Source organism: Lepidothrix coronata, unplaced genomic scaffold (assembly GCF_001604755.1).
Source record: "Lepidothrix coronata isolate B3197 unplaced genomic scaffold, Lepidothrix_coronata-1.0 Scaffold210, whole genome shotgun sequence".
NCBI lineage: Eukaryota > Metazoa > Chordata > Aves > Passeriformes > Pipridae > Lepidothrix > Lepidothrix coronata.
Window position 1 is genome coordinate 1,492,353 of NW_016690390.1, and position 9,254 is coordinate 1,501,606.

The following is a 9,254-nucleotide window of genomic DNA, read 5'->3' on the forward strand; positions in this document are numbered from 1 at the left end:
CCAGCAGGCACAGGAACCAGCTGCAAAAGTTCCCCTGGAATAAAACCCGGGACACCTCTGCAAGTGCCTCAGGCTACTGACAGCCACACATAGGATGTGCTGGACCGGTCCTGGCACTGCTCCAGACGCACCTTCCGAGGTGAGATCCGTCCACTTCCACTTCGCACCACACGAGGGACCAGTGATTCCACTTTACACACACAGCTCCTGCTCCCCTCTACAGTCCTGCAAGGATTTCCTCTTGCTCCACCAACTCATTAATGCAACAGCATCCCTTCCAGCAGAGTCCTCTCTCAAAGTTAACTCTTAACTGACCTGAACAGTTAAGAGACCTGAATATTCTCACACATTTTTTTGTGCTTATTCCTACTCCAGCACAAGTGAAACAGCTCACTGCCCTTCCAGTGTGTGTTTTCAGGCTTTCTGACTTTTCTGCCTCTGGCACAGCTTCAGCAGGGCCCCCCAAGGTGACCAGAGCAGAGCTGTGTGTGGGGGGGGGTCACCCCAATCCAAGCCACGGGGGCTGGCAGAGCAGGGCTGCTGCCCCAGGGTTTGGATGTGCTTCCCTCTCCAGCCAACCATTAAGCACAGTCATGGACCCACAAAATCCAGTGCTGTTCTCCAGCTGTAAACAATGCAATACGTTTCCTAAAAGATTTATTTGGTACCCTAAAGATCCCAAGGAGAATGCTTAAGTTTCGATCAGTTTGGAGAAAATAATACTACTGAAGGAAGTAAGGCTGCAACAGAATAAGCCCCAAAGAACTTCAGAAGATCCTACAGATTTTATTTTCTACTCTAAGTTCTTTCAAAGAAAAGGAACAGTATTTACAGAAGAAACAATTTTTCTATCACTTTCTGTACCAGTTTCACTCTTTGATCTCCTGAATACCACTCTAAACAAGCCTTTACAGGAAAAAAAAAACAACAAAATGAAATCATGGGAAGGGATGAAACAGCTCTTTCCTGAATGAGCCTATGACTGCAGTTTGTTTTTACACCTCCAACAAGGCAGTGCAGAGAAAGAAACCAGCAGCACATTGTGGCTGAGCTGAGAAATCTCTGCAAAAATCCTGAATGTAAAGCACACTTTGGCTTCCCACCAACTGCTCTGAAAAGAAATTCCACAGTAACCATTAGAAAACATTACTATTTTTTTTATGCTTGCAGCACATTAGGAAGAGTAGAATGAATGAACTGTTCCACTGATTTAACTTCTTTTATTTCAAAACCTCTGTCCTTATTTACTAATGTTCTGTGGTTTTGGTTCTGTTTTGTTTCATTCTGAACCCAGAGCCACCAGGCTGGGGTTTTTGTTGCTTGATGAAGCTGTTGGGTTTCTGCACTCACACAATCAGTGTGAATTCAGTGCAGAGCTGCGTGGAAGTTGCCAGCCAGGGCTACAGAGGTGGAGTTATTTAGTGAGAAAGATCACAAGCACCAGTAACACACATTCTTCCTTATGGAGAAAATGTGCAGCACACTAAACACTTCCCTCATGCCACAGCCATTTTAGTGCCCATTTCTAAATGTCTACTTAAAAACCAGGAAGCAGGAATTTGTAAGAGAACAGACTGACTGTAAGACAGGACCCTATAAAGAAGAAGACAGTGTGAGTACCTCAAAAGCTGCTTTGCCTGAGGAAGCTTTCCTGCCTCTTCCATTCCCTTCTCCGAGTGCCTGAGCAGTTCTTTCCAACTCCCAATCATTCAGCTCCTCTTCCAGAGCCCTGCACAGGAGATGCAGAAGCCACTTGGATCCCAGAGAAACAGGCACACTACGGGCTCCTCCTTCTTTATAATGCAACTAGATTTCATAATGGATTTTCGCTTTCGCTTCTGGACTGAGGTCAGCAGTGTCACTGAGCAATACAACAAGGCAAGTCCAAGCTGCTGCTGGGATTCTGCAGTTGGAAAGCATGGAAAAAAAACCACACCTCATAAAAAACTTGCCAGGAACGTGCTTGTGGTTAAACCTGAGCGGAAACCCTGTCCCTCTGGGCGTTGCAACAGCAATGTAAAAGACTGGATTTGAGATCTGCTCCTGAGCCTGGCGCTCCTTTGGCACTCCAGGGGGGCCCAGAGCAGGAGAATCTGAAGTGCTGAGCTTGGTTTGCTCCCTGGCAGGGATCAGTGCTGAAGGATACCCTGCTAGAACACACACCAGGGCAGCAGCAGCACTTCTGCTCTTTGACTGAAGTTGTGTCCATCACATAACTTGCCACAAGCCACTGGGACCAGAGGGAGGGCAGAGGTTAAACCAAAGGAACCCCTAATGAGCTATTCTATGATTAACTCAGCTGACTCTTGCACCACAGGACAGGGGGAGGAAAAGTTCAGTGCCCATAAGCACAGGGGACAGATGAGGGTAAAACCTGATGCTTTCTTATCTCTGTTTTGGGTGGGGTTTTTTAGGGTGGCAAGGAGGCAAGTCAAGCTATCCAAGCTGATTTTAACCATCAGCAAAGCAGTACAAGGTTACAGCCAAGAAAGTGACCTGGAGAGTGGCTGACCCTCTCCTTTCCCCTCTTCCCTATAAGCCCAGGTAGATCCACAGAGCCATAAGCTCTTTTCCTTGACTTGACTGTTGTCCTCAGCACCCATAACAAGCTTTTCTCTTCCCTCAGCATTGCCCTGCAGTTCACAGTCGCCCTGTGCAAGGTGTTCCACAGCCAGTCACAAGCAGCACTCCCAGGCTGCCATAAACTTTATCTGGATCTAAAAATAGCAATGTTTTCTCCGAGTACACAGTCCACCCTTTCACCAAAACACTTCTTCATTACACTCTGTCCCTATTTTTATCATGTGACCCACAGACCAAAAGGTCCAAACATTTGCAAACTGTGCTCCAAGAAGAAACCAGTGCTCCTGGAAGGATTAAAGTGCTTGGTCTATCCTAAACACTGCAGCACCTGGTTGTGCAGCACCTGGTTGTGGAAGAGATGGAGGTTGAGCCTGAGCAGACACAATTTCAGGGGTTTATTTAGCAGATATCGTACAGAAGTGCTCAGTTTCAATTTAATCACAGTGCTGCAAAACCACAGTGCCCCTCCAGTGAATTTGGGTGGTTTGGTTTGCTCTTACAGTCCCAGTTCAAGGCAGCAGCTTCTGTGTTAGAAAAATGCTCGAATGCGGGGACATTTGTCTGCCATTACACTTTCCTGTTCCAGGCCCAGGACATTAAACTTGAGACATTTCCTTAAAAAAAAACCCAAACCACACCACCACCACCACTAAACCCAAACAAGCCAACAAAAAAACCCCACAGCAAACCCCCTTGTTTCCCTTAGCTTGCGCCCTTCCTGCCCTGGCCTGGAAGGGTCACCTCCAGCATGCAAACAAGGCTTCCACATCTCTGGGGGAGAAGTTAAAGACTGACATCAGTTCCAGGGATAAAGCATGAGGTAAATGCAGCCACTCTCACAGTAGGTCCCAGGTCTGCAATTTTTTTTCCTTACATTCTTCCCCCCTGGCTCTTGGGCACAGTCTTTAACAGTGACTTCACAGCGAACTTATGATCAAAAAAACCCAACTGTGTGCTCGTCACAAATGGTCCTGAGTGCTAATTCACAGATTCAGAAAGTGACCCCTGGCAGCAAAGGTCTCACTGGCTGCTGCTGGCTGGGCTGAGTTGCTCAGCCAGGACTGGCTTAACATGTTTTAATATCCTATGCAAATTATCACAAGAAAACAAGCTGTAGCTAAGGAGCGTAGCAGCAAAAATGTACATTGGGTTTTTTTGGATCTCCAGAGGATTGCTTGGTTTGAGGAATTGCTAACAGGACTAAACCCTTCACTCAAATTCAGCCCAGCTAAACAGCAGCTGTATTCCAGTTCTAGTGCAAGCTTTCAGCACAAAAGATATCAATATTCTGAGAATCTGACCTAAAATTTTGATTTTTCTTTTGCCTTAATCATTTTTTACAGGAAGAGTTAGTTTCCAAGCACAGAATTTGGTAATACCCAACCACATGAGCTGTTTCAGATTAGCCTCTTCCTCAGCACCCCAGCATTGAGTTCCCCAGACACTGTATTCATGCGATTTTTCCATTTTCACTGTTCCCTGTGAGTGGTACCCAATTCCTCAAATGCCTGCTTTCTGCAAGCATAGAGCAGAAGTCCAGGGGAAACATCTGCTGCCTAATCTAGAATTTCTAGGAACAGGCAAAGAACTTCAGTACTTAAAAACTCCTTCGAGAAGTTTATTTTACTTTGTACAGTTAGAGCTTGCACTGCATCCTTTGATGGTAAATTAAGTATGTGTTAAATAGGAAAAAAAATGAGCTATTTATGCCTTCAGCAAGGATTTTCCCCTTCTCCTACTTACCCAAAAATATGCTTGAGGAATTTACTTATTCATCAACTAAACTGTGTTTATATTGCAATAGTCCTAGAAACTCTACTCCTGAATGAGGCTTCATTTTGACTTTCAAGAGCGAAAACCTCCAGCATGGACTTTCTCCTATAGCCAAGGAATCTTATACTTTGATCCACCCTGACAGCACAAAACCCCTTTCACTGAATGCAGAAATACCCAGAATAATAACATTAACCAGAAACTCAACGTGAGAAATGAACCAGAAGACATGAGATGAAAATCAAATGCTGTGATCACAGAAGAACCTAGAGTTTTTCTTAGCTATATGCACGACTACAAGAAGTGGTTTTTGGGCTTCTATTCCTTTCTGCTTCAAGCAACTGTTACCTTTCTTTTTGTATATGTCTTATTTAATGTTCCAGGAAATTGAAAGCAATAGGGTAGCCCAGGGATCTATCCCAAGTCTCAGCATTAACAGTCGATGTCCCATTATACCTTTGATCTCAGTATGTTTTCTCACTGGTTTTGGTTTCAAAGCCTCACTTATCTACAACACCTCTGTTTTCACATTTGTGAGGTATTCCCCTGCTAATCTGGTACACCAAGAAAATACACCACAAAGTAATTTATGGCTGAAAGATAAACTTTATAACTGTAACTGCTTATGATTACAATTGGTCTTTTATGACAAAAAATGATCCTTATTGCCAAGTAATTCACCAGTCAGGCACAAATTAAAACAGGATCCAAAGCCTTCCATGAAAGGAAACTAAAACAAATTCTCAGAACTATTCTTGCTTAATATCAAAACTAGCTGTTACACTTTTTCCTTTAATAATAGTAAACAAGTATCATAAAAGAGAAACTGCAATTTAAATCCAGAATGTGATCCCCATTTTTTTTGATTACTCTTTGAAAAAAACACCGTGGTGACCTTAACAAATCTTTGTTTCTCCACTGCTAAACAGGATATAAGGAAATCTTTTTTTCCTGAAACATGAGCTGTCTGAGACCATAAGACAAAGCACACAAGTTACACAGGTTTTGGTTTCCAAATCTCACCTGCAGTACCACCACTTTCATGTTCGTGACGGACTCCCCGGCTAATCTGTTATTTGTGTCAATAAAACAGTGCATGATGTAATTTATGGCTGTGATATATCAATAAAATAGTGCATGATGTAATTTATGGCTGTGATATAATGAGAACCATAAGTTTTTTATGGCAACGAACGCAGTGACAACAGTGACCTTTATTGCCAAGCAGTTCACTGGTTAAACATCCACATAGCACCAGACAGCTGCTCACACAAGGAAAGGTAGAGCTTTTCTCAGGCACAGGTCTTCAGGATTCACCAGATTCAGTTCCCTGAGGTTTCCACATCACCATAGGAGCAATTTGGTTGCTCAGTTCAGGGCTGCAGCTTCTGTATTAGAGAAATGCTCCAATGCCAGGACATTTGGCTACCATTACACTCACGTTTGAGGCTCAGGGCATTAAAGACCTATGACATGGTTAAGACCCCATGTAATAATCACACACCCAAAGTTGAGTTAACATCACTCCTTGGTACCTTCTTACATCTACTTTCCCCCTGCCTACCCTGAGCTTTAGTCCAGGCTGCCACCTTCTCTCTAACCGGGTGCTTTGGCTCAGGCTTTTCTAGCTTCTACCCCATCCCCCCTCCCTTCAGGTCAAAAAGCAGCAGAGCATGTCCCAAAGGCACTTGGAGGAAATTGCGCCTTCTGCAAGTGGATGCTGGAAAATTACAAATATTTTAGGGCAGCCAGCAGCATCCCATTGATAGGCCAAGCACACGGCCACCTCCTCCAGCTCCCTCTGGCCAGGGATCCCCACTGCATGGCAGATATGGTACCCAGGGTTTCTGACTGACAGACAAATGTCCACCCCTTGTTTAAGGTTTCCTTTAAGGTAACATCTTGGTGTATGATCCTCACATACATACCTTAGTGGTGACATAAATTTACACATTTTAAGTGTTAATGGATTATTTCCCTTCTCCTCCCCCTAAGGAAGCCTTGGTTTGACATCTTAAAAACCCCAGTGGCATACTGAGATATACAGTGGGCTGTAAAACACCTCCTCAGCTGAAAAACTGATTTTGTATTAAATACTTTGACTGGCAGCCCTCTGACTTCATTATAACAACAAAAATCATACACCGTGTCTTGCATTAGTTAATCATCTGCAGATTTTAAAAACTAGATCCTCTGAGCAGCCTGTCAGTGAAGACACACAGCTTCCTTCAAAAACACCTTAAAGAAATTTGATATTTCCCTGACCATCTTGTCCTAAAACACAGGTATATTTAGAGGGGGCTTAATGCCCTTTGGGATAAGCTACACCTGCTTGCAGATTTGCCCCACGGCCAGCAAGTCCACGAGGAGTGCACTGGAGTCCCAAGCAGCCATCCTGCTCCTTCACAGTGCATTCAGATGGACTCACAGACAGACAGACAGCCTACCCATCAGCACATCAGCCAAGCATCAGGCCCTGCACCTTGCCCTAGAGGTGGAAATCACAATCCACAGTCCAAGGCCGGGGCCGAACCGACACCGTGACAGGCAGCAGATGACATGGGACTGCTGATAACGGGGTACCAGGCACCTCTGGGGGTTACAGCCCACCCACAGCAGCTCTGACTCCCTGGGGCAAGGAGCTCTAGAAAACCCCACTGAATCTTCTCTTCCTCTCCCCTCACTCAGATTATTTTTCTTCTCAGTGTTTGCTTTTTGCTGCAACATGAGCACTCAGCTAACCTGCAAGTTTGCTTTCAAGTTCAGTGGCGATTTATGGACTGTGTTGTTGCCACATCGTCCGAGTATGGGGACAGGAGCTCTTCCTTCCTGCCCAGCACCAGCAGTGGGTTTGCTGCAGAAGCTGTGTCTTGGCCCTCCCAACTTACCTCTCACCAACCTGGAGGCTGCACCTCTGCCTGCCCAGTTCTATGATTCTTTCCACACCCAGCCTTGTTCCTGCTCACCATGTGACTTCCATGAATCTGCTCGCTCTGCCAAGAGGAAAATTTAGCTCTGCCAAGAGGAAAATTTAATCTCTTTGCTTCCTCTTGTAGCCTACGACAGCCAACAGTCCAATTTGAGCACATCTTGAAAAAGTCACTGCTGAGGAACATTTGCAACCACCCTCCTTCCCATATTTATTGTATTCTGATCTGCATAGACAAGGTTTAGTTAAGTGCACGTGTTGTTCTCTTTGCTTTACCACTGTCTCCTGACCAGACGTGATCCATGCAGCCACAATAAAGCTGAATCCCAGGTAACTAACACAGGCATGATTTAAACCCAAGTGTATTGCTGCCACACAAAAGCAGCCTAGAGGTCATTTTTCATTGTCTGGGCAAGTCGGGCTCACACATTTGGAACCAAAAGTGAAAGCACTTCCAGCCCGAAACACAAGCGGTCTGTGGGAGTAAGAGACTCTCATTAAGCAATGAGCAAATTATTTCAGTTCTCCAAAACAGGGGTGGGGCACAGGAGGAGGCAGCTCCTAATGACTGATGCCCCAACTTCAGGTTTATTTGTTTCTTAGAACCCCATCACCTGGAATCCATAGGAGACTGGATCTCACCAAAAGATTCACAGGTCTGAGAAAACAGGGGTGCAGTCCTTCCAGCCCCAGCACCACAAGGATTAATTCACCTTCTGCCAGCTAAATTTACTGTTTGTTTACATATCCTTGCCCTGCCAGAGGCCAAGCTGCCTGCAGTAGAAGGATGGGATTTTCCTTTTGCAAAGGAAATGCTCAAGTAGAGCAAAAGCAACTGTAAGCTGTCAACCTTTCCCCATCTTTTATCAGACAATGAACATGCCTCTGAAAATGAACTGCAGCAACAGCTCTGCTTACTCCAGGCTTGGCAACAACAGCCCTGGCCACATGCTTTTGGTTTTGTTCCCTTCCACCAGTACAGAGGGTGGAAAAATACAGCTGTGTTCCCTTGGGAACATGTATTGGACAGCTGTGGCTTGGCAGCCTGGAAAATTCATGCACTCAAAATATAAACATACATCCATAAGCAAACACACAACATGTGAGAAGCCCACAAGCCTAAAAGCCAAGACCACTAAAAGGCACATCCCAACTCCTAGGTGGTCACACAGTGTGATCTGGAGCAACCTGCCCCTGCCATATTCCAGTTTACCCTCTGTTAAAGCACAGACACCTCTGGGCTCCAGAGGAGAGCCTGAGAAAGTTGCCTCCAAGATAGTTATTAAGTGCTACAACCTGCTTCTAGGTCTGTGTGCCTGACAAATACTCCACTGCCTACTCAGTCACCTTCTTTCTAGAAGCCAAGCAACTTGTTCACATTTATGTCTCCATCCATAGAATGCAGATTCCATGGGTTTGGACATTTCTGTCTCAAAACTAAACTGATGGAACTGCAAAGCAAGACTACTTAGGCAGACACAAACAGTTGTGTTATTGCTCTAAAGGGAAGAGCACACCTGCATATTTGAAAGACAATGACCTACCTGGCATATTCCTTGGTATCTCAGAGCAGCTCATGTGCCTTCTGAGGAGTTTAAATCCAGGTATTGCCCAGAGAGTAACAAAAACCTAAAGGCAAAAAACATTTTAGGAAAAACCTTTGCCAGATACACTTCTAGGTCTGGTGGCTAATACACAAGACTTTCCCACGAACAAGACATGACTTCTGGATTCACCAGCTCTGACCAGGGATTAAGATTCACCCATTGCAGTACAGCCATTTTTCTGGGGGGAAGGGGGCTCAAGAGGGACTGTTGCCTGCCCTAAGAGATCTCTCCAGAGGTCCCTAGAGAAAACACCTGTTCCTCAAGCTCCATTAGCAAAAGCCATGTGGGGACATGTCCTTCAGAGTTCTCACATGACTCAGACTTTGCATCTGGCTCTACTGCTCTTAATTGGGCGATTTATA

At 45.0% G+C, this 9,254-nt stretch overlaps 1 long non-coding RNA gene across 1 annotated transcript in view; it reads right to left on the bottom strand.

Annotated features, from left to right (window-relative positions):
* LOC108506208 overlaps positions 1-5,840 on the bottom strand; it is a 17,656-nt gene extending 11,816 nt beyond the window's left edge. The window contains exons 1-2 of the long non-coding RNA XR_001877717.1: positions 5,569-5,840; positions 1,621-1,903 (exon numbers count right to left, since the gene is read on the bottom strand). This is a non-coding gene — a long non-coding RNA (uncharacterized LOC108506208). The remainder of the gene's footprint in view (positions 1-1,620; positions 1,904-5,568) is intronic.
* Positions 5,841-9,254: the final 3,414 nt, after the last annotated feature.